Raw genomic sequence first — 25,912 nt, 5'->3', positions numbered from 1 at the left:
GTTTATGAGAGTGGTTTATAGGCTATATAGCACCCTATAAGTAATCATTGCATTCATACTAGAAGTAGCAAGGAAGTGAATTACAAATCATGAGATAATAGCAGGAAATAGCACATCTAATATGGAAAGAAGTTCTTTCCAAACCCACAATTTCATGTCTCCTTTCTCAGTATCACAGCATCACAAAACGTAGGGATTAGAAAGGATTTTAACACTTTCATTGCCCAAACTTCCACTGACACTCTTTATTCAGAGTTCCACAATATTCCCACCAAATGGTAGTCACCCACCCTCTGCTCAAACACTTCCAGAGACAGGAACTCAATGTCTGCAAAGACACTTTGTATTTTGGATGGGGAAGGGAAGTTGAAGCATTAGGGAAGTGTAGGAAAAGGAGATTCCAGAGTTGTGCTGTTCAATAGGTCGTCACTATCCACCTGTGACTACTGAGCACTTGATATGTGGCTAGTCCAAACTGAGGTGTGTTGTGATTTTTGAAAACTTAATACAAAAAAGGATATAAGATATCACTAATTCCTTATAATGATTACATTGTGAAATCATAATATCTTGTATCCACTAAGATAAATATATTATTAAAATTAATTACACTTTTTTCTGTTTACCTTTTTAATGTGGTTACTAGAACATTTAAAAGTATGTATATGGCTCACATTATATTTCTACTGGATGGCATGGGTCGAGAGAACACATTTTGTCTTTCTTTCAATTCAGCAAAACAAATAAAGTGTCTTTAGGAGACACTAATATGGAAACTCTGGTCTGTTTTGAGTATGAAAATCAAAATCCCTACTCAATAATTTGAATCCTGTCTCTTCTTTTATGGTACTTGTGTCTGTGTCTGATCTTGGCTGTGAAATGGATAAAATATTTCCCTATTTCTACAGAGAGTCATAGACTCATCATGAGCCTCTCATAATGACAGTCTCTTGTTGTCCTGGAAACAGCGTACAAGGAGCGCTGCCTCAGCTCAGTGAAAGGAAGGATTTTCTAACAGCTCTCCAGAGTGAGAATGATCAACTTGACTCAACCCTACCCCAGTAAGTGAACTCTACATTTTTTAATATCTGAAGTATTATCACAGCTAAAAATAGGAAAGGAAGTAAATGTTCTCAGAAACTCCCTGATAACAAAACAATAAATCTTAACCAATCATTATAAAAGTGTATTATTATTTTATCAAACTGCCGTAGCTTACGTATATAAATCACAAGGAATAATTATTGAGTTGAAAGTGCCTATGATATTTAAGACAAGTATAATCCTTAAGTAATACAGTGATAATTCTATTCTTAAAAATCCATTTGAGTATCATTTGGCATTGTACCTGCACTTTAAAAGTTTGAGTCTTTTTAACTGGTTTGTTGAACAGGCTTGAGACAGTAGGTAAAACATAAAATAATTTCACTTTACTTATTTTACTCCACTTCATGAATGTGTGCCCTGTGAGTATTTCCCACTAGCTTTAGAGAGAAAGCACCCCCCCTTACACATATCCCCCACCACACACACAAACACACACACACATACACACACACACACAGGCTAATGGCTCAACTCTAAGGATTTCCCCTCCTCCAGTATTCAGACTAAAGAGATTTGGGGGAGAGAAGCCAAGATGGCCAAATAGGAACAGTTCCGGTCTACAGCTCCCAGCGTGAGCAACGCAGAAGATGGGTGATTTCCGCATTTCCAAGGAGGTACCAGGTTCATCTCACTGGGGAGTGCCAAACAGTAGGTGCAGGACAGTGAGTGCAGCACACCGTGCACCAGCCGAAGCAGGGCGAGGCATCGCCTCAACCAGGAAGTGCAAGGGGTCAGGAAATTCCCTTTCCTAGTCAAAGAAAGCGGTGACAGACGGCACCTGGAAAATCAGGTCACTCCCACCCTAATACTGCGCTTTTCTGACGGGCTTAAAAAACGGCACACCAGGGGATTATATCCTGCACCTGGCTCGGAGGGTCCTATGCCCACTGAGTCTCGCTCATTGCTAGCACAGCAGTCCGAGATCAAACTGCAAGGCGGCAGTGAGGCTGGGGGAGGGGCGCCAGCCATTGTCCAATTAGTTGTTTGATTAGGTAAACAAAGCAGCCAGGAAGCTGGAACTGGGTGGAGCCCACCACAGCTTAAGGAGACCTGCCTGCCTCTGTAGGCTCCACCTCTGGGGCCAGGGCACAGACAAACAAAAAGACAGCAGTAGCCTCTGCAGACTTAAATGTCCCTCTGTGACAGCTTTGAAGAGAGTAGTGGTTCTCCTAGCACGCAGCTTGAGATCTGAGAACGGGCAGACTGCCTCCTCAAGTGGGTCCCTGACCCCCGAGTAGCCTAACTGGGAGGCACTCCCCAGTAGGGGCGGACTGACACCTCACACGGCCGGGTACTCCTCTGAGACAAAACTTCCAGAGGAACGATCAGGCAGTAGCATCTGCGGTTCACCTATATCCACTGTTCTGCAGCCACAGCTGCTGATACCCAGGCAAACAGCGTCCAGAGTGGACCTCTAGCAAACTCCAACAGACCTGCAATTGAGGGTCCTGTCTGTTAGAAGGAAAACTAACAAACAGAAAGGACATCCACACCAAAAACCCATCTGTACATCACCATCATCAAAGACCAAACATAGATAAAACCACAAAGATGGGAAAAAAACAGAGCAGAAAAACTGGAAACTCTAAAAATCAGAGTGCCTCTCCTCCTCCAAAGGAATCCAACTCCTCACCAGCAATGGAACAAAGCTGGACAGAGAATGACTTTGACGAGTTGAGAGAAGAAGGCTTCAGACGATCAAATTACTCCGAGCTACAGGAGGAAATTCAAACCAATGGCAAACAAGTTAAAAGCTTTCAAAAAAAAATTAGATGAATGGATAACTAGAATAACCAATACAGAAAAGTCCTTAAAGGACCTGATGGAGCTGAAAACCAAGGCTCGAGAAATACGTGACGAATGCAGAAGCCTCAGTAGCCGATGCGATCAACTGGAAGAAAGGTTATCAGTGATGGAAGATGAAATGAATGAAATGAAGTGAGGAGAGAAGTTTAGAGAAAAAAGAATAAAAAGAAATGAAAAAAGCCTCCAAGAAATATGGGACTATGTGAAAAGGCCAAATCTACATCTGACTGGTGTACCTGAAAGTGACAGGGAGAATGGAACCAAGTTGGAAAACACTCTGCAGGATACTATCCAGGAGAACTTCCCCAATCTAGCAAGGCAGGCCAACATTCAAATTCAGGAAATACAGAGAATGCCACAAAGATACTCCTCGAGAAGAGCAACTCCAAGACACATAATTGTCAGATTCACCAAAGTTGAAATGAAGGAAAAAATGTTCAGGGCAGCCAGAGAGAAAGGTCGGGTTACCCACAAAGGAAAGCCCATCAGACTAACAGCTGATCTCTTGGCAGAAACTCTACAAGCCAGAAGAGAGTGGAGACCAATATTCAACATTCTTAAAGAAGAGAATTTTCAACCCAGAATCTCATATCCAGCCCAATTAAGCTTCATAAGTGAAGGAGAAATAAAATACTTTACAGACAAACAAATGCTGAGAAATTTTGTCACCACCAGGCCTGCCCTACAACAGCTCCTGAAGGAAGCACTAAACATGGAAAGGAACAACCGGTACCACCCACTGCAAAAACATGCCAAATTGTACAGACCATCCAGGCTAGGAAGAAACTGCATCAACTAACGAGCAAAATAACCAGCTAACATCATAATGACAGGATCAAATTCACACATAACAATATTAACCTTAAATGTAAACGGGCTAAATGCTCCAATTAAAAGACACAGACTGGCAAATTGGATAAAGAGTCAAGACGCATCAGTGCGCTGTATTCAGGAAACCCATCTCACGTGCAGAGACACACATAAGCTCAAAATAAAGGGATGGAGGAAGATCTACCAAGCAAATGGAAAACAAAAAAAGGCAGGGGTTGCAATCCTAGTCTCTGATAAAACAGACTTTAAACCAACAAAGATCAAAACAGACAAAGAAGGCCATTATATAATGGTAAAGGGATCAATTCAACAAGAAGAGCTAACCATCCTAAATATATATGCGCCCAAGACAGGAGCACCCAGATTCATAAGGCAAGTCCTTAGTGACCTAGAAAGAGACTTAGACTCCCACACGATAATAATGGGAGACTTTAACACCCCACTGTCAACATTAGACAGATCAACCAGACAGAAAGTTAACAAGGATACCCAGGAATTGAACTCAGCTCTGCACCAAGCGGACCTAATAGACATCTACAGAACTCTCCACCCCAAATCAACAGAATATACATTCTTTTCAGCACCACACCACACCTACTCCAAAACTGACCACATAGTTGGAAGTAAAGCACTCCTCAGCAAATGTAAAAGAACAGAAATTATAACAAACTGTCTCTCAGACCACAGTGCAATCAAACTAGAACTCAGGATTAAGAAACTCACTCAAAACTGCTCAACTACATGGAAACTCAACAACCTGCTCCTGAATGACTACTGGGTAAATAATGAAATGAAGGCAGAAATAAAGATGTTCTTTGAAACCAACAAGAACAAAGAAACAACATACCAGAATCTCTGGGACACATTCAAAGCAGTGTGTAGAAGGAAATTTATAGCAATAAATGCCCACAAGAGAAAGCAGGAAAGATCTAAAATTGACACCCTAACATCACAATTAAAAGAACTAGAAAAGCAAGAGCAAACACATTCAAAAGCTAGCAGAAGGCAAGAAATAACTAAGATCAGAGCAGAACTGAAGGAAATAGAGACACAAAAACCCTTCAAAAAATCAATGAATCCAGGAGCTGCTTTTCTGAAAAGATCAATAAAATTGATAGACCACTAGCAAGACTAATAAAGAAGAAAAGAGAGAAGAATCAAATAGATGCAATAAAAAATGATAAAGGGGATATCACCACTGATCCCACAGAAATGCAAACTACCATCAGAGAATACTATAAACACCCCTACACAAATAAACTAGAAAATCTAGAAGAAATGGATAAATTCCTTGGCACATGCATCCTCCCAAGACTAAACCAGGAAGAAGTTGAATCTCTGAATATACCAATAACAGCCTCTGAAATTGAGGCAATAATCAATAGCTTACCAACTAAAAAAAGTCCAGGACCAGATGGATTCACAGCCGAATTCTACCAGGGGTACAAAGAGGAACTGGTACCATTCCTTCTGAAACTATTCCAATCAATAGAAAAAGAAGGAATCCTCCCTAACTCATTTTATGAGGCCAGCATCATCCTGATACCAAAGCCTGGCAGAGACACAACCAAAAAAGAGAATTTTAGACCAATATCCTTGATGAACATTGATGCAAAAATCCTCAACAAAATACTGGCAAACCAAATCCAGCAGCACATCAAAAAGCTTATCCACCATGATCAAGTTGGCTTCATCCCTGGGATGCAAGGTTGGTTCAACATACACAAATCAGTAAATGTAATCCAACATATAAACAGAACCAACGACAAAAACCACATGATTATCTCAATAGATGCAGAAAAGGCCTTTGACAAAATTCAACAACCCTTCATGCTAAAAACTCTCAATGAATTAGGTATTGATGGGACGTATCTCAAAATAATAAGAGCTATCTATGACAAACCCACAGCCAATATCATACTGAATGGCCAAAAATTGGAAGCATTCCCTTTGAAAACTGGCACAAGAGAGGGATGCCCTCTCTCACCACTCCTATTCAACATAGTGTTGGAAGTTCTGGCCAGGGCAATCAGGCAGGAGAAGGAAATAAAGGGTATTCAATTAGGAAAAGAGGAAGTCAAATTGTCCCTGTTTGCAGATGACATGATTGTATATCTAGAAAACCCCATCTTCTCAGCCCAAAATCTCCTCAAGCTGATAAGCAACTTCAGCAAAGTGTCAGGATACAAAATCTATGTACAAAAATCACAAACATTCTTATACACCAATAACAGACAAACAGAGAGCCAAATCATGAGTGAACTCCCATTCACAATTGCTTCAAAGAGAATAAAATACCTAGGAATCCAACTTACAAGGGATGTGAAGGACCTCTTCAAGGAGAACTACAAACCACTGCTCAATGAAATAAAAGAGGATACAAATAAATGGAAGAACATTCCATGCTCATGGGTGGGAAGAATCAATATCATGAAAATGGCCATACTGCCCAAGGTAGTTTATAGATTCAATGCCGTCCCCATCAAGCTACCAATGACTTTCTTCACAGAATTGGAAAAAACTACTTTAAAGTTCATATGGCACCAAAAAAGAGACCACATCGCCAAGGCAATCCTAAGCCAAAAGAACAAAGCTGGAGGCATCATGCTACCTGACTTCAAACTATACTACAAGGCTACGGTAACCAAAACAGCATGGTACTTTTACCAAAACAGAGATATAGACCAATGGAACAGAACAGAGCCCTCAGAAATAATGCCACATATCTACAACTATCTGATCTTTGACAAACTGACAAAAACAAGCAATGGGGAAAGGATTCCCTGTTTAATAAATGGTGCTGGGAAAACTGGCTAGCCATATGTAGAAAGCTGAAACTGGATCCCTTCCTTACACCTTATATAAAAATCAATTCAAGATGGATTAAAGACTTACATGTTAGACCTAAAACCATAAAAATCCTAGAAGAAAACCTAGGCAATACCATTCAGGACATAGGCATGGGCAAGGACTTCATGTCTAAAACACCAAAAGCAATGGCAACAAAAGCCAAAATTGACAAATGGGATCTCATTAAACTAAAGAGCTTCTGCACAGCAAAAGAAACTACCATCAGAGTGAACAGGCAACAGAATGGGAGAAAATTTTTGCAACCTACTCATCTGACAGAGGGCTAATATCCAGAATCTACAATGAACTCAAACAAATTTACAAGAAAAAAACAAACAACCCCATCAAAAAGTGGGCAAAGGACATGAACAGACACTTCTCAAAAGAAGACATTTATGCAGCCAAAAGACACATGAAAAAATGCTCATCATCACTGGCCATCAGAGAAATGCAAATCAAAGCCACAATGAGATACCATCTCACATCAGTTAGAATGGCGATCATTAAAAAGTCAGGAAACAACAGGTGCTGGAGAGGATGTGGAGAAACTGGAACACTTTTACACTGTTGGTGGGACTGTAAACTAGTTCAACCACTGTGGAAGTCAGTGTGGCGATTCCTCAGGGATCTAGAACTAGAAATTTGACCCAGCCATCCCATTACTGGGTATATACCCAAAGGATTATAAATCATGCTGCTATAAAGACACATGCACACATATGTTTATTGCAGCACTATTCACAATAGCAAAGACTTGGAACCAACCTAAATGTCCAACAACGATAGACTGGATTAAGAAAATGTGGCACATATACACCATGGAATACTATGCAGCCATAAAAAATGATGAGTTCATGTCCTTTGTAGGGACATGGATGTAGGGACATGGATGAAACTGGAAACCATCAATCCCAGCAAACTATCGCAAGGACAAAAAACCAAACACCGCATGTTCTCACTCATAGGTTGGAATTGAACAATGAAAACACATGGACACAGAAAGAGAAACATTACACACTGGGGACTGTTGTGGGGTGGGTGGAGGGGAGAGGGATAGCATTAGGAGATATACCTAATGCTAAATGACGAGTTAATGGGTACAGCACACCAATATGGCACATGTATACATATGTAACAAACCTGCACGTTGTGCACATATACCCTAAAACTTAAAGTATAATAATAAAAAAACTTTTAAAAAAAAGAGATTTGGGTTGGGGTGAGAAGAGTCTGTACTGATTTGGGCAGAGTCAGATTTGTCCCCTCTTCACAAGCCCTAGAGGGTTATCTTCTCCAAAGCTGTGTTTTCACAAGCCCTAGAGGGTTATCTGCTTCAAAGCACAACAGAATTTGGCAACTGAAGTGTCTAAACTGTCAACTATGAAAAATGATTTTAGGCAATACTTGAATTGCCATGTGACACTAACACAGCAAATAACATAGGAAATGTAAAAAATGCATTTTCTGACATTTACAGCTATTAAACTTTAAGTTTAGTAACAGTGATTACAGGTGATTGCGACCGTCTTTAGAGGCTTTTAAGATCAGAAAAAAAGTCTTAACCTATTTGAGCAGAATATTCCTTTTGACAGCAATAAAACTAAAGAAATTATCTAAGCTCCTTCTGGCTAAAATTTATGTTGCTAAGTTATTTCATGCAGACTTTCAAAGAGTGAGAATCTTCTTATCTTTAAGAATCTTTTCTTAAGGGTATTTCTTTCTATATTAGGGTGCAGAATTTGATTGGACTGCTGAGATAAGTGCTGTTTTATCAGTTTCAGGGCCAGGCACTCCAGGATACCTAGTTTGACTTCCTAAAGAAAGAGCAAACAATTCACTCTTTTATATGAGTGGGGAAACACAGCAGTGACGTTTCTCCGCCAGGCACATGACCAAGTTCTCTGACCACCTGTAATCGCAGTAGAAGGAGAGACTTCTCCTCATTCTGGTCTATCAGAATTTGGCCCAACATAATTGAATAATTTTTAAAAGTTTGATATAATGTAGCTCATTGGTTCTCAAACTTAGCAAGCATCAGAATTATGTGGAAGACACATTAAAACACACAGTGTTTGACCCCATCCCCCTAGCTTCTGATGCAGCAGGTCTGGGGGACATCTGAGATGTGCACTTCGGGAATGGACCCAGACAATGCTGATGCTGCTGGTCCAGGGACCCAATTGGAGAACCACGGATCTAGATACAGATAATTATAATGAAGGAGTGCAGAGAGAAACCTGAGCAAGAGCTGTTCTTTGAGAATTCTGATTGAGGACTCCTTTCCAAAAACAGATTTAAACAACTTATTGAGGTTATTCTGCAAACTATTAAACCTAAGCATAAAAATATGGCCCAGAAAGATGGGTTTTCCATGCCTGATTAAATGAATAACTTGCTAATGTGGAGCATAACATTTGATTTAAAATATAGCCATTATGCATGGTGATCATTTCCAGCAGGGAAAGCCCTAGAAAAACAAACCGTATTCCTCAAATTTCAATCAGTGTAAAAAACAATTCTCAATCCTTTTGTAGTTTATAAGCATAATGGTTGGGTTTTTATATGCATGTGTGAAATGTGCTTCCCTCAAACCTTGTTACAATGTCAGCACATTACCCACCTGACATGAAAGTAATAAAGTAAAATAATTATCCTTTCATCATTCAGTGGCTCTTTTTGTTTCCGTAATATATATTTTATGCTTAAGTCTACTTAGCTTCAAGTATCTTCATTTTTTCTTTTTAATAGCTTAATCAGTACCAGTGCTTCAAGTAACTTTACAAGAATAATTTTGCAATACTATCAAATACTAGGATTTATATTTAAAATCCGGTTCACCTTGAAAATCTAGTGATCTTCTAAATTATCTAAGTTTTTGCAGTGGTAGTTAGGGTGGGACTTGTAACTTTTATAAGACTGGATATTCAAGTTTTTAAATCTTAACTACCACTAAAATATTTACACAGGTCCCAAATGAATATTAATATGACCAATATCACCAAAGGAATCTCTTATTAAGGCTTAAGCAATCTTTCTAAACTGGTATTAGGAACATGGCTTTCAGAATAAGGTGAATTGAGCATGTTCCCAAAAATCCTGCAAATAATGTATAAATTTAGTTAAGGCAAAAAAAATTAGTAGGGAAAATAGACCTATGAGCTTTCTTGACAGCAAATTGAAAGTCAAGAATGTGATGTGGCTGTCACTAAAAATGAATACTTTCCAGGTAAAGAGATGCCACACTCATTTTATTCAGTGGTAGACAGACCACTTCTGAAATGCTGTATTGATTCTGCAGACATCTAAGAGACTCATCAACAAACAGGGGAGGCTTCAGAGATGGCTAGGATGGTAAAGGGTCTGAAAAACATGTCTTTTGGGGAACATTTGAAAGAACTTAGAGTGAATGACTACAGAAGAGTTGGATGTCACAGGTATGGGTGACACAGACACACGAATGATCTCTGGAAATATTTGAAGAGCTGTCAAAAAAGAGAGAAATTTAACTTCCTCTTTTTCTCAGCAAATGGCAGAATAGAAACACATGAGTGTATCAGGAAGGTTAAGATTAAGAACACAGCTTTGAAGTCAGACTGTGGAATTAAGACTTGGTTCCAGCCATTGTTGGATATGTAAACTTGGCAAACTAGTTGTTCACTAGAAAAAAAAGCAATATTAGAAGTACCCATCCTTAGGTAAGGACTAAATGAGATGATAGATATGATAGACTCAGAACAATGCCTGACAAGTTTTCAGATAACCATTTGCATCAGTTAATTTAATAGAGATGCCTGAAAATGCATTGAGCCACTTCTAGAAGGAAATTCAGCAAAGACTAAATGACCATCAGCCAGGGATGCTATGGTAAGTATCCCTGCATTGGGTAGAAGAACTAGGTAACCTGTAAAAACCCTCTCAACTCAAAAATTCTTCACTGTTGTTAACTAGTGCTTCACTCTCCCTCCCCTGTGCTCACAGCACTTTGTTCAACCAGTACTGCAGAATTTATCACACTTTCTCATCAGTAGTTATGAACATGTTTGTCTCCCACCTAGTTGGTGAGCTCCTCAAGGTCAGACTGTGCTTCATCCATCTTTGTCCCCTATGCATCTTGCCCAGTGCCTGGCATACAGCAAGCGTTCAATAAACACTTGTTGAAGAAAGAAGATGCTCAGGGCTCAGGGCTAATGTGGACTCCTGGCTGCTTCTCTATCTGTGTGACAATTCCTTCAGGAAAGGGCCCAGCTAATATTCAATCCAGGAAGCTTTCGAATTCTTGTGGTTATGCTAGAAATATGACTTGGCGGGCACGACTTTTCTAGGTGAATAAGCATTCTAATTGCACAGCGTTGAGTACATTGTGAATTTATGACATTTGGACAGATTCCTGATCCCCAACATGTGTAGTTGCCTCCTGGCCACAGGCTGTGGCTCTTTCAGTTGATGCACATACTCTCTGCTGTCCTGTTCTCCAGCTGATGAAGTGGTTCAGTCCACACTCATGGAGATCCTTATGGACATCTTCCTTTTTCTGTACTAGAAGTTCCTAAAAGTGGTAAGAGGCTTAAAATTGCACTCCAGCTATAGTATTCAAAATTAAAAAGACACCTATTCATCTATCAGGAAACTATGCTTGCATGATTACTAACTCTGATTCTTGTAGTGCCTAACTTCTTCTCTGGATAAAACTGAGGCATCTTTCAGATCCCCAGACTTATTGATCTTTAATGCTTGCTCAAGTACTTATCAAAATATTATTGTTCCTTCAGCCACTCAATAAATACTTGATGAGTAACTAAGAAGTATCCTAATGGCATGACAGCTTCCAAACTTGCCTAAATTATAACCATGGAGGGGCTTATGTACTCAGAGAAAGTGGTTTAACTGTCATTCAGTGGAGGAAAAATGTTTTAATACTTTAGACATTGAATTAAACCTGTTCTTAAAGAACCAAAACTCGCCAAACTACCTAAAAACTCAGGATGGGAGATGAATAGAAGTAGCAAATGAACTGCCTGCCCTGGTAACCCACAGTGTTTTGCCATGTGATTCTAAACAAACTGATAGTGGGTCTGTTCCAACACCATGTGCTCCCCTCTTCTGGAATGTAGTGAAGGGAAAGTCTGAAAGGAAAGCCAATCTTGGCAAAACCTCTTCTGTTCTCTCACATATTCCAAAGATGTGAGGCTCAGGGAGCACTCAAGTCCCCAGTTCTGGGCATGACTAAACCTGACTTTTACAAAATTCACAACAATTTCCCTTCTGTTTCCAACAGTGTGTGCAGCACTGAGAACACAGAACCTACCCAAACTTCAAAAACAAGAAAGCACATGTTTTCCATCAGGACCAGCTTCTTCAGTAATAATCGGTTATTTCTTTCTGATATTCTTAAAGCCCATTCTCTTTCTATTAGCATGTATGAGGTTTTTGGTAGGAAAAAAATATTTTCCTATGCAGCATTCATCCATATAACTTTTTAATTCTTTCTGTCATGTGTTTTCATTTTTTATGTGATTTACATCCTAACTAGTATATTGTCTACCCCCACAGGAGTTCAGATATCTATATACAGTCCATTACCTTTGGCCAGTGAGGATCAAAAGGACTTTTATGTACTTTTCTGATAATTAGCAAAAGAATGGGTGAGGAAATGTAAGACATAATGGTAACCACCCTAGTACCTAGCGATTCTTGTTACTATTTATTACTTATTATTGTGATGTATGCAGTGAATTGTTTGTAGATTTAACAGTTTTGTACCCCTGTTTCTCAGTGCAGTGAATTTAGGTTTGGATTAGCTCACAATAATTTTTGCAAAACTAAGACTTTCTTAGAAAATATTGTTAAGGGGTTATCCTGTATCCAGAGTTCATCAGTCATGGCCACTTGGCTAAACAATCTTGACATTTGTAATGACCCGAGAAAAAGCTCGAACAAACTTTACACCTCACAGAAATTAAAGGGGAAGGACCTAACATAAATGTTACCCAAAAAGCCTGGTAAAGTGCTTTTCTCAGCAGGGTGATCAGAACACAGGAACTTCAGGATATCTGAAGATCAATTAAGACACACTACCCCTGTTCCAACTGAGCAAAGTCATACCAGTGTTCTGCTTACATATGCAAGGAAAGGAAATTGAAAGGAAAGGCAACTCTCTGAAAGACGACTTTCAGAGAGGTATGCTCTTTACAGTCACCGAAATGATGTCAAGAATTTTCACAGCCAGCCATTCACCTGACAGATAGTGACCTTGAATGTGGAGAAGCAGACTGGGCCCAGCATGACGCAGAATTTGTAACAGTACTCATAAATGTCCATGAGTAAAATAGAAGTCACTCCAACCGTGGTAAACCTATACTAATAAAGATAACTTTCACAATATTTTTTCACAAAACCCTGTATATCCAAAATGTTAAGATCCCTAGCCATGCTGCAAGATGATAAAGATCTTTCTGTTTACATGGCCAAAACTGGGTGTGCGATTATATCATGTGGCTCGTCTGAATGGAACAGCCTCCTTATAAAGGATGTTTCCACAACTCCCTTGAGAAGGATCAATTTCATGATAGTAGAATTAGTGCCACTGTGTAGATAGATACTGCTGAGATAATCCAGGTACAGAAACTAATAACAAATTCCCCATGTATTCTAGAAGGAACTCCAAATATATAAAAGAAGGAAATGGTGTCAACCCATGAGAATCAAACTTTTTCTTCAATCCATTTAATTTTTTTAAAAAGGGAACAAAAAAAAGATACTGAAGCAAAGCCTGAACATCAGCTGTATACTCAGAGGATCCCACTGGTTATACCATCAACAAATAATGATGGTAAACAAGACTGAGGGAACAAGGTGTGCTCTGGCAATGTGGCCCTTAGGTAGTAGACATTCTCAGTGCACCAAATCTAGATTGTTCTTCTTGGAATCTGCAAAACCTGATCATGCCCAAGTACATCAACAGATACAGGACACTATATTGAACAAAAATATTTCTAATTCTGTGAAGAGCATTCCTAGTTAAGGAATGCTTCACTTGCAAATTCTTATTGTCCCTTAAATAAATTTCATTGCTTTATAGAGACCTTGCTTTCTAGGATTCCAGATCTGCTCATGATGTAATGAATAGTAATTATAACACAGCATTTGTAGTTTAAGATATAATTTTTCATAAATACTATCTCATTCAATATCTTTGAGTTTGGACTTACTATTAATTTTAATACAGAGATGGAGTCTCACTCCATCACCAGGCTAAAGTGCAGTGGCATGACCATAACTAACTGCAATCTCAAAAGTCTGGGCTCAAGCAATCCTCCTGCCTTAGCCTCCTGAGTAGCTAGAACTACCTGCATGCACCACCACACCTGGATAATTTCTTTAAAAATTTTTTTGTAGAGACAGGGTCTCATGATGTTGCCCAGGCTTGTCTTGAACTCATGGCCTGAAGCAATCCTTCTGCCTTGGCCTCCTAAGGTGTTGCGATTATAGCATGAGCCACACTTCTGGCCAGGACTTATTATTATTCCCAATTAAAAGATTAGGACATTGAGGCTCAGAGGGGTAAATTTTCTTCCGCAATATGACACAGTCTATGAAGAAGCCCAGATTTGAATTCCTATCTTCCCAGAATTTTTTTTTTTTGCCTTTTTTCTATACCGTATTGTCTCTGACCAATGATGAGATGGATCAAAAGGTTTAAAAAGGAACAAGTTAGAAGCAGCCATACAATGTTTCAAAACACAGGTGAAAGCAAAAGATATATAAAACCATAGCTATGCAACTTATATTTTCCTTTCACAAAAGGAGCTACTGCTGAGTCTTCATCACCTATAGGAAAGGCAACCCTTGACAGGTCTTTGTCTAAAGACAGTCTCCAAAATGTCAAGTAATGTTTACTTCAATTTTGAGCTAGCACATTAGCATAAATATAAATTTCTGTTTCTTACCACTGACATTTTATCTAATTATTTTGGAACTGAGCTTAGCCATAAAATACCAGCTGTCACAGAGCAACCTGTGTTTACTACTCATATATTACGTCCCATAGAAGAAAGATTTGCACTCAGATTAACAAAGAAGCTTTGGGGGTTACCATGAAAGGCAAGAATTCCCAAAATAATTCTAATATCAAGCCTTGACAGTTTTTTCTATCATCAAGCTATTGTTAGATTTTTTTTCCAAATATAAGCCTTTTTAGTATCTTTGGTTACTTTGGTTACTACATAGGTTGCCCCTAGAGTTTAACTCACTGCCCATGACTTCCTGCTTATAGGTAGAATTGCTTGCTGATGCTACTAACTACTGCCATAAATGCAGCCTTTTGTGAAGATTTATATAAGAAACACTATCCAACTCACCTTTGCAAGCTGATCAAATCATTGGTTGACTTTTTCATATCTTAAGCTGGTTGTAGATGGAGGGGTCTGGACGAAAAACTGATGGGAAAACTTAAGTTTTTACAAATAGTGAGCATTAACCATCTATCCACAGAGGGTACCTTCCCTCCAAGTCCCCAAAGTCCATTGTATTATTCTTATGCCCTTGTGTCCTCATATCCTTGCTCCCACGTATCAGTGAGAACGTACGATGTTTGGTTTTCCATTCCTGAGTAACTTCACTTAGAATAACAGTCTCCAATCTCATCCAGGTTGCTACAAATGCCGTTAATTCACCCCATTTTATGGCTGATAATCTCCTTACTTTTTATATGAGGAACTCAAAATTCAGAGAAGTAACTTGACCAAGATTACTTAGTTATTTTGGGGTTCATCTATGGCTCCACAACTGAAAGTTAAGTCCTAACCACCCTCTTTCCTCAAATAGTGGTTTTTCCACTCTGCCTCACAGCTCTTGCCATTTGTAGTACGAATGTCAGATAGTTTCATGTTAATAGGAGTCCATATTTCTCACCATGAACCCTGGACCCCATTTGAATGGAAGGGATTTATGGTCAGGAAATTTATCTGGACTGTCACTATTGTATCTCTCCATTACCAAGCAAAGAGCCATTATTAATGAGTGGTACAGAAGATTAAGGACATCCTAGTCTGGATGGTGAAAACACTCTGGCCAACTAAGTTATTCAAGATGCCCCTTTATGTTTAGCAACAGGAAGTAGTTCTGTTGACATAAGGCAGTTTTTCAAAAGTTGTCTTAATATCTTTTCAGATCTAAGAATGTTTAACACAAATCAGAATACATTATCCTGTTTTGTTTTTGCTTTTGTTTTTCTACATCAACTCTTTACTTATTTTTAACACAGATCTGGAACTATGGAATCTAACCAAGGTAGCATTATGTCATTAAAATAAAGTTTCTGAGTCTTGTGTTGTCCATCCCATTCTTTAAATTATACCAAACTGCTCATGCAGCATTCAGCCAGCAGCCCATAAAAGCAGGTCACAGGCAATCCTACTCTGTAAACCTGGAATCCCCTTGTTTTGTCCCTAACCTTGCTCTTGCTCCACTCTATCCTAGTTTGGTCCAATTTCCAATCCCTCTCTTATCATTTGCATTCTATGACTCACTTGGTCTTTACCAATTAATTTTTGTTGCTCTATCAAACTGTCTTTACTGCTTTTTAAAGTATCAGCTCCTCCTGGCTCCAAGTGCTTCAACTCACCTTCTCTCTTGCCGTTCCTTTGGACCCCAAAATTGCACAGACAAGAATTTAGAAATGTGTCATATGAGGTCAAAGCTGCAGACAGGTCAGTGTGTGTCAATGCCATGTTTACAAGCTATGAAGTCACTATTCCCTCCCAGGGAAACTTGGCTACCATTACTATTCAATGATGCTTTTCTCTTAGACCAACTAAGAACTCATGTGTCTGAAAAAGTGAAGAAAGATATCATTGTTTTCTGAACTTTACAACTGTTGAAGGTGATGGAAATACTTGATGCCTCTTTTATACTCATCTGATGACCTAGGAACAGCTTTGAAAATGGATTCCAACATGCTTATTGAAAGAATGCTCATGCTAGTTAATTTCCCTGCCAAAGGGTTCAAAATTAGTAGTTTTGTTCCTCTTAAGTTTATGCAATGATATGCTATGGTGATTTAAGGTAAAATATCCAGAGTAATGTTTACAGCAAAAGAAGACTTGTTTATCCTTATCTTGTCTTCTAAAACCCAGGTCAACATTTTGAACATTAAGACACACTAATCTGTTCACTTTTAGTCATTTATTTTTTCTTTGACATTTATTGTTAAAGAATAAATTAGTGCATAAAGAAATACATGGTCAGGGTCCTAAGAAAGCATGAATCTACTATGGGCAAGGCATGGATCTCGAGTAGCATGTGTGCACATACAGATGTATGTGCATATGGATACAAATATGCATGTTTTAGTAGCAGAAACTGATTTGCATTGATCCGTTCTCTGAAATTCCCAATACCCCGGTGTCAACAGCATGAATTTGCAAACTGGTGAGTTCACAATTAGGAGCAAATTCTGTTACCAAAGAACAGAGCAAGTTAAGAAGCCCATGTTTAAATAAAGGGAAATGAAATTTGTGATCTTTGTCTTAGTAACATTATGCTAATTAGCTAATTAGGCTGGACTATAAATGGCTCATGAAACTTGGAAGAAAACTTTACATTCTTCAAGACTAAGCTGTTAGCCCACCATTCGACTTTCTGCCCACCCTCAAGTTTACCACCTAGCATTCTAATACCAACAAAACAAAAGAAAAACTCAGGAGAGACCCACGGAGAAGAAAAAAACATTTCTAAAACTGGATATGTAATACTTTCTGCTGTAAAGTGAGAACGAATCTAAGCTTCCTTGTTTCTTTTTTTTTTAATTTTTTATTTCCATAGGTTATTGGGGAACAGGTGGTGTTTGGTTACATGAGTAAGTTCTTTAGTGGTGATTTGTAAGATTTTGGTGCACCCGTCACCAAAATCACCAAAATTTGTAAGATTTTGGTGCACCCATACACAAGCAGTGTACACTTCACTCAATTCGTAGTCTTTTATCCCTTGCCCCCTTCCCACCCCTTCCCCCTGAGTCCTCAAAGTTCATTTTGTCATTCTTATGCCTTTTGAGCTTCTTTGTTTCTAATTAAAAACTCCTTAAATTTCCTGGTGCCGGGTGTGTAATAGGCTATACCATCTAGGTTCGTGTAAGTACACCATAGGATGTTCACACAATGACAAAATTGCCTAAGAATGTACTTCACAGAATTTATCCCCGACGTTAAGCGAATACATGACTGTACTTAATTTTCTTCTCTGAATCATTTCACGTATTTGTGTCCTGACTTCCCAACTAGATAATGAAAGTTATTCATCTTTCTATGTAGATATTAAGGTAAAATATCCAGAGTAATGTTTACAGCAAAAGAAGACCTGTTTATCCTTATCTTGTTTTCTAAAGCCCAGGTCAACATTTTGAACATTAAGACACACTGATCTTCTATTCACTTTTAGACATTTATTTTTTCTTTGACGTTTATTGTTGAAGAATAAATCACTGAATAAAGAAATATATGGTCAGGGTAATTATTTAAATAATAATTACCGGCTTCTCATTTTGTGTAGTATTGACAAACTTTATTCAGTAGGGACTTTTATCACATAAAGCAAATATTTTTTATAAGCACTGAAGTATAGTCATACACTGAAACAATCCCCCAAAATTTGTAACTGAGAATAAAAAGAATATCTTTAAAAATTAAAGTAAAAATTCATTGTTATAGTGACATTATATTCCAGTACATTGAATAAACATCACAAAACTTACTTGTGGCTGAGTACAGTGGCTCACGCCTGTAATCCCAACACTTTGGGAGGCCAAGGTGGGTGGATCACCTGAGGTCAGGAGTTTAAGGCCTGGCCAATATGGTGAAACTCCAGTCTCTACAAAAAATACAAAAATTAGCCAAGTGTCGTGGCACATGCCTGTAATCCCAGCTACCTGCAATGGGTGGGGGGACTGAGGTAGGCTTAAGCCCAGGAGATCGAGGCTGCAATGAGCCATGATCACACTACTGCACTCTAGCCTGAGCAACAGAGTGAGACCCTGCCTAAAAAACTAAACTAAACTAAACGTAAAACAACCTCACTTGCACTAACTCATCTTTGATTTTAAAAATAATAAAGGAGACCTGGGCCAGATTAATGTGAGCAAAGAGGTGAGTGGAAAGTCAGGCCTGGGCATACTCTCTTGCTGGCTGCTGAGAGCCCCTCCATCCCAGACAAGCAGGAGGCCTGGTCTGGCTAATGCCCATGCAGTCAGTCTGAGACCCAGCTTAGCTGACAGTATGAACAGATTGGCCAAATGGAAAGAAGGCTGTTGTCAAGTTAATGTCAAGAAAGTATAATTAAAAAAAAAAATAGTCCTTTGGGATTAAGAAAATGTGGCACATATACACCATGGAATACTATGCAGCCATAAAAAATGATGAGTTCATGTCCTTTGTAGGGACATGGATGAAATTGGAAATCATCATTCTCAGTAAACTATCGCAAGAACAAAAAACCAAACACCGCATGTTCTCACTCATAGGTGGGAAGTGAACAATGAGAACACATGGATGCAAGAAGGGGAACATCACACTCTGGGGACTGTTGTGGGGTGGGGGAAGGGGGGAGGGATAGCATTGGGAGATATACCTAAAGTATAATAATAATAAATAAATAAATAAATAAATAAATAAACACTTGAAACCTCAATGAAATCAATCTACCTTCAAAATAGTTCTTAAGGAAACATTCAGAAATGCAGAAAATATGATAATATTCCTTATAGTGTTCATTCTGACAATTTAAAAATTTGAAATAATCTAAAACAGATCACTATATGTAAATGGCTAGAGTAAGTTTTGGTAGGGCCATCTCAGAACTCTCAAAGAACATGCCAAGGGGGACCAAACCAGTCACCTAGACTAGTGAAGTTGGCTAGTGAATGTGAAATCTCCTGGTTTTAAAATACTGACAACTAATTCAAACATTTTTAATATTTTAAAGTCCAAAGAAAATATGTCTATGGGCCATACTTGGCCTCCATATCATCAGCTTTCTACATCTGATCTACGTAGTGAAATGTTTTTGAAAATTATTAAATAATTTTAATGAAAATGCTCTTTGTATAATATCTGGAGAAAATGAGTATTATTCTAATTACTTAAAATACATATGGGTAGAAAAAAAGACTAGCAGGAAAGACATCAAAACAATAATAGCTATGTGTAGAGAGAGAGTATTGATTTGTTTTCTTCACACTTTTATGTAATTTCAAAATTAGTTTCAAATGAGGATTTATTATTTTATAATAACTTTTTAAAACCATCATAAAGAATGAAAAATACATTTGCTCAGCCTTTCATTAGGGTTCAGCATTAATGCTGCATTACTGATTGGGTAATGTCCTTAAGAAGGGGCAACTCAGAAAGGATAATGTCTATTCATTTTTCCAATCAGTCACGCTAAATTTTGTGTGGAAACGACTGTGAGGCCCCACAGCTGTGAATTGCTGGAAGACAAATTTAACATCTTTAACAGATTGAGAGCACTGCTGAAGGCAGTTGTAAAAATAATGCCATGAAATATTGCATATAAAGTACTTAACCCATAGACACACTCAATAAATGGTAATTTAAAAATAAAGTATTCAGAATTAGTAGGAAGTAGTGGTGCCTCATTCTCAAATGAGAACTAAAAATGAGGGAACACATTACTTTTTTAGTCCAAAAATAGGCATTTAAGAGTGAAACCAGAAATAAACTTGTAAAATGGATAATTGACAACAAAAATACAATTCCTATAAACATAAAATCAATCAATCTTACTAAAAAGAGAGTAGCAACAACATTCAATGGCAGTTTGCTCTTTATGCTGATATGGTTTGGCTCCATGTCCTCACCCAAATATCAGCTCTAATTGTAATCCCCACATGTTGGGGGAGAGACCTGATGGTAGGTGACTGAATCATGAGGGTGGACTTCCCCCTTGCTTTTCTCTTGATAGTGAGTGAGTTCTCATGGGTTCTGATTATTTGAAACTGTGTGGCACTTCCCCTTTTGCTCTCTCTCTTGCTCCACCATGGTAAGATGTGTTTGCTTCCCCTTTGCCTTCTGCCATGATTGTAAGTTTTCTGAGGCCTCCCAGTCATGCTTCATGGTAAGCCTGTGGAACTCTGAATCAATTAAACCTCTTTTCTTCATAAATTACCCTGTCTCGGGTAGTTCTTTATAGCAGTGTGAGAATGGACTAAACAAAATTGGTACCAGGAGAGTGGGGCACTGATATAAAGATATCTGAAAATATGGAAATGACTTTGGAACTGGGTAACAGGCAGAAATTGGGACAGTTTAAAGGGCTCAGAAGAAGACAGGAAAATGTGGGAAAGTTTGGAACTTCCTAGAGAATTGTTGAATGTGTGTGATTAAAATGCTAATAGTGATATGGACAGTGAAGTCCAGGCTGAGGAGGTCTCAGATAGAGATGAGGAACTTATTGGGAGCTGGATCAAAGATTACTCTTGCTATGGTTTAGCAAAGAGACTGGTGGCATAGTGTCCCTTCTCTCGGGATCTGTGAAACTTTGAATTGGAAAGAGATGATTTAGGGTATCTGGTGGAAAAAAATTCTAAGCCCCAAAGTGTTCAAGATGTGACCTGGATTCTCCTAAAAGCATATAATCATATGTGCTCACAAAAAGGTGGTCTGAGTTTGGAACTTATGTTTAAAAGGGAAGCAGAGCATAAGTTTGGAAAATTTACAGCCTGACCATGCAGTAAAAAAGAAAAAACTATTTTCTAGGGAGAAATTCAAGTTGGCTTCAGAAATCTGAATAAGTAATGAGGAGCTGAATGTTTTTCTTTCTTTCTTTTTCTTTCTTTCTTTCTTCCTCTTTTTCTTCTTGTTTTTTTGGGAGCTGAATGTTAATAGACAAGACAATGGGGAAAATGTCTCCAGGGCATTTCAGAGATCTTCATGGCAACACCTCCCATCACAGGCCCAGAGGCCTAGGAAGGAAAAATGGTTTCCTGGGCTGGGCACAGGGCTCTGCTGCTCTGTGCAGCCTCAGGATATGGCACCCTGTGTCCCAGCCACTCCAGCTCCAGCCATGGTTAAAAGGGGCCAAGGTACAGCTCATCTTGAGATGTGGCTTCAGAGGGTGCAAGCCTCAAACTTTGGTGGCTTCCATGTGGTGTTGGGCCTGTGCATGCACAGAAGGCAAGAATTGAGGTTTGGGAACCTCCACCTAGATTTCAGAGGGTGTATGGAAATGCCTGGATGTCCAGGCAGAAGTCTGCTACAGGGAGGAGCCCTCATGGAGAATCTCTGCCAGGGCAGTTTAGAAGAGAAATGTGGGATTGGAGCTCCCACACAGAGTCCCCACTGTGGCACTGCCTAGTGGAGCTGTGAGAAGAGGGCCACCATCCTCCAGACCCCAGAACGGTAGATCCACCAACAGTGTGCACCATCTTCCTGGAAAAGCCACAGGCACTCAATGCCGGCCTGTGAAACCAGCCCTGGGGCCTATACCCTGCAAAACCACAGCGTCGGAGCTGCCCAAGCCCTTGGGAGCCCACCTCTTGCATCAGCATGCCCTGGATGTGAGACATGGAGTCAAAGGTGATTATTTTGGAGCTTTAAGATTTAATGACTCCCCTGCAGGGTTTCAGACTTGCATGGGACCTGTAGCCCCTTTGTTTTGGCCAAATTCTTCCTTTTAGAATGGGAGCATTTACCCAATGCCCATACCCCCATTGTATCACAGAAGTAACTACTTGTTTTTTTACTTTACAAGCTCTTAGGCACAAGAGACTTGCCTTGTCTCAGATGAGACTTTGGACTTGGACTTTTGAGTTAATGCTGGAATGAGTTAGGACTTTGGGGGACTGTTAGGAAGGCATGGTTAGTTTTGAAATGTAAGAAGGATATGAGATTTGGGAGGGCCCAGGAGTGGAATAATATCGTTTGGCTCTATGCCCTGACCCAAATCTCATGTCAAATTGTAAACCCCACATGTCAGGCGAGGGGCCTGGTAGGAGGTGATTGGATCACGGGTACTGATTTCCCCCTTGCTGTTCTCATGATGGTGAGTTCACACAAGATCTGATAGTTTAAAAGTATGTGGCAGTCTCTCACTCACTCTATCTCTCTCTCCTGCTCTGCCATGGTAAGACATGCTTACATCAACTTTGCCTTCTGCCATGATTGTAAGTTTCCCCAGGCTTCCCAGCCACTCATCTGTACAGCCTGTGGAACTCTGAGTCAATTAAATCTCTTTTCTTTATAAATTACCCAGTCTCAGGTAGTTCTTTGTAGCAGCATGAAAATGGACTAATGCATATGCCATCAAGTAGACATTAAGCCGTGTTTACTTTTCAATACTATGTCTAGAGGTTATTACTTTAAGGCAGAACTATGTGCATGTACTGAATGTTTTCCATTGCATTTCAGAGACTTCATTTGGTATGGATTTATGTAGACTAATTCACAAAAAAGAAGAATCCTTAGACCAAGTCTATGTATATAGCCTAATATACATTTCAGAATTAAAAACCAGCTGAGTAACTAAGTGGCCAGCACAGCAGGGCTTCCCCTGGGAAACTATGCATCCCTGGGTCATTTTCACACTACCATTCCTTGCCTTCACCTCCCAGCTCCCACTAGGCCCTTCCAATTGCCTGCTTCTAATGCAGAGCCTAGGCAGCAGCAGGACAGAAGTTCTTGCCTCTCAGCAGCCATTTAAACCTGGGAGCAGGAACAGGAAACTTCCTTATGATGAAAGCCAACCTCTACAGAGTGCCTTTTGTTCACCGATTTTTTATCCCTTTACCTGCCATGGACTCTTCCATACCAGGCCCCAATTTAGACTTCAGTACTCCTGTGTTGGACTCCTGCATTCAGTAGCAGCTTCTGGCACCCACTGACTTGACTTGAGAAATATTCACCTTTGGCTTGCCTGCTTTGATGCTGACCTCAGCCCACCCTGACTTTGAAACCATTATCTACAGCTCAGTTACTAGCGTTTCTGAACCTTCTCCCCACCTTCTTCTGCACCACAAACCTACCTGTGTCTCAGATTCTCACCAGCATTGTTGACTGGAAACCACACCCTGGTCCCTCCAGGTTCTCCTTGACCATGCCCTAAACACCTGATTTCTTACAAGTCAGCAATAAAATGTAAACCTAAATGTAACTCATTAAGGAAAGCTTAGTTCAAATAATGGTTTTTAAAGTATATGTTTATCATAACCTATTTCCCCTCTTCTCTTTCTGATCCCTATTTAGCCAATATTTGTGATTCACTGTAGACTTTATTTTTACACTCTGCACTGTTCTAGAACTGTCTGAAGAAAAGGTGTTTGGAAACTTAGAAGGGCATGCTCTCTTATGTAATCAGCCCCAGAAAGTAATGAGTTGAAATACTAATCGTGAAGTAATCAGGTGACTTTTAATGAAGCAAATTCACCCATATCTACTTTTATGTTTTGATTAGCCAAATATGAAAATTATTTTGCATTCTCCTAACTCAGATTAAATAACACTGAGAAGAAATTGACCTCCCTGTCAAGAAGATATAAAGTTTTACCATGGGTAAATGAGGGGTGATTGTTGTCACATTTTTCAATAATTTCAGAATCACACAGGATACCCAAGCAAGTAGCAGACCAAAGATAGGCATATAAAAAAGAATAACAATATCCTCATAAAAATTTATCCCTTTGGAAAGGTAAATTTGATAATATTCACAAAACAACCGCTTTTATTTAGCTACTCTTCTTAACAAGAGTGTCTAGCTTCTGGACAAGGAGGAAAGAAGTGGTATTGTTTATCTGCCACTTTCTACTGGCCACTTTAACAACAGATTGTACCTTCAGCCTCTGTTTGTAGCCACTCAGTCCAACGGACATTGGGCTCTCATCCACTCAGCACTGTGTTGCACAACCTCAGACACAGCCTTTTGTGAAGTTATGACTTTGAAACTCAGACACTGAGCTCACATAGAAACCATGAGTACACACAGGTCACCATGGCCAGAAGAGAAGAGGATGCCAGAGCTGGAAGTTATGAGCAACTCAAAGCATGCAAAGCAACAAGACGTCACTTTAAGGGGAGAGGCAAGATAGAGACATTGCATGTGCCCATCAACACAACTCACTTCCCTGCTCAGTAGCAGCTGGAATAGGAGTTAAGTTTCTAGGCCTGAGTGGGCTTGTGAGTTCTATACGATCACGGCTTAGGTTTTAACAAGTAGATTAATACTAGAAAACTGAGTCTTACCTGACCACTTCTCTTGGCTAGAATTACCATATTTTCCAGTCTTCTAGATAACAGAAGGAAACCTGAAGTGGAAACATTTTCAAGATTTTTCACTTCCTCTTTCTGCTCCTGAGGCACAGTTTTATAATCTGGAAAGAAGTACTATTATTTCCTCCTTAAATCAGTATAAAAGTTGAGAGGTTAAAAACATTATGTTTTGGTTCACATCATTTGGCAATAAAAGATGATCTCAACAGTGAATATTTTAGGTAATAATTTAACCCAACCCTATTCTCTAAATCAAACAGTGCTGGGGACAAAATTTTCTAAGACACTTAGATGGAAACATTAGGGCAACTGAACTGCAAGTTAACATGTTTATCTCTGCAGGTTGCCATGTAACTTTCTCCTCTGTATCCAGAGAGTTCTGAAACAGATAGCAAGGACTTTCACTTGGTGCACTGTTGAGACATCTCAAGAGAGGGTCACTGTGAGGTACTGATGTAAACGTGTCCACAGAGAGCAGCACAGTATATCACAGGCCAGGAACAAGAAGAAATGATTCAATGCCATCAGTCAGTGTGGCTCCTGCCTGGACAGCACAGAAATACTGGCAAAGCTAGTGTTTTATAGCATGCTCATTAACATTATCAGATTCCTACTCTCTCCAGCATGGTTTAATAAAACTGAGAGGAACCATTTGATTTTATAGATCTTTCCAAGCTATCACTTTTATATTTTCAAGTCAAAATTAAGACTGTCCTCAAAATAGAATGTCTAAACCTGTTCATTAATGGAAAGTCCATTTAAGCTTGAAGCTTTGCCATTCCAAGTTGAATTTTGACTTTGAAACATCACTGGCAAATCTGAAAGTAAAATAAGAAAAACTGAAGCAATGGAAAAATTTCCCCTGGCCCGCAGTGTTGAATGGAAGGTATTTCTAATCCTCAACATGTGTTTTAGAGCTTTCTTTTATGAAGAAGAAAGATCATCCACTACTGTGTCATGGATATCATTTCATAAGGAAAATAAATTTCTGTAGAAATAAAATTACCTTTACTTTTACATTTTTAAAAGAAACAGGCAACGTTTTAAAA

At 39.1% G+C, this 25,912-nt stretch overlaps 1 long non-coding RNA gene and 1 other non-coding gene across 2 annotated transcripts in view; both read left to right on the top strand.

Annotated features, from left to right (window-relative positions):
• The first annotated feature begins 970 nt into the window (after positions 1–970).
• Positions 971–25,912, top strand: part of LOC134760995 (uncharacterized) — a 55,570-nt gene continuing 30,628 nt past the window's right edge. Inside the window, exon 1 of the long non-coding RNA XR_010139150.1 lies at positions 971–1,061. This is a non-coding gene — a long non-coding RNA (uncharacterized LOC134760995). The remainder of the gene's footprint in view (positions 1,062–25,912) is intronic.
• LOC112132920 (small nucleolar RNA U13) lies at positions 9,117–9,220 on the top strand. Its single transcript, XR_002914621.1, has one exon. It is a non-coding gene; the product is annotated as a small nucleolar RNA U13 (small nucleolar RNA).

The sequence above is a fragment of the Pongo abelii genome, chromosome 2 (assembly GCF_028885655.2).
Source record: "Pongo abelii isolate AG06213 chromosome 2, NHGRI_mPonAbe1-v2.0_pri, whole genome shotgun sequence".
NCBI lineage: Eukaryota > Metazoa > Chordata > Mammalia > Primates > Hominidae > Pongo > Pongo abelii.
Note: the sequence above shows the minus strand (reverse complement) of the source record. Positions and strands in the feature narration are given on the sequence as shown.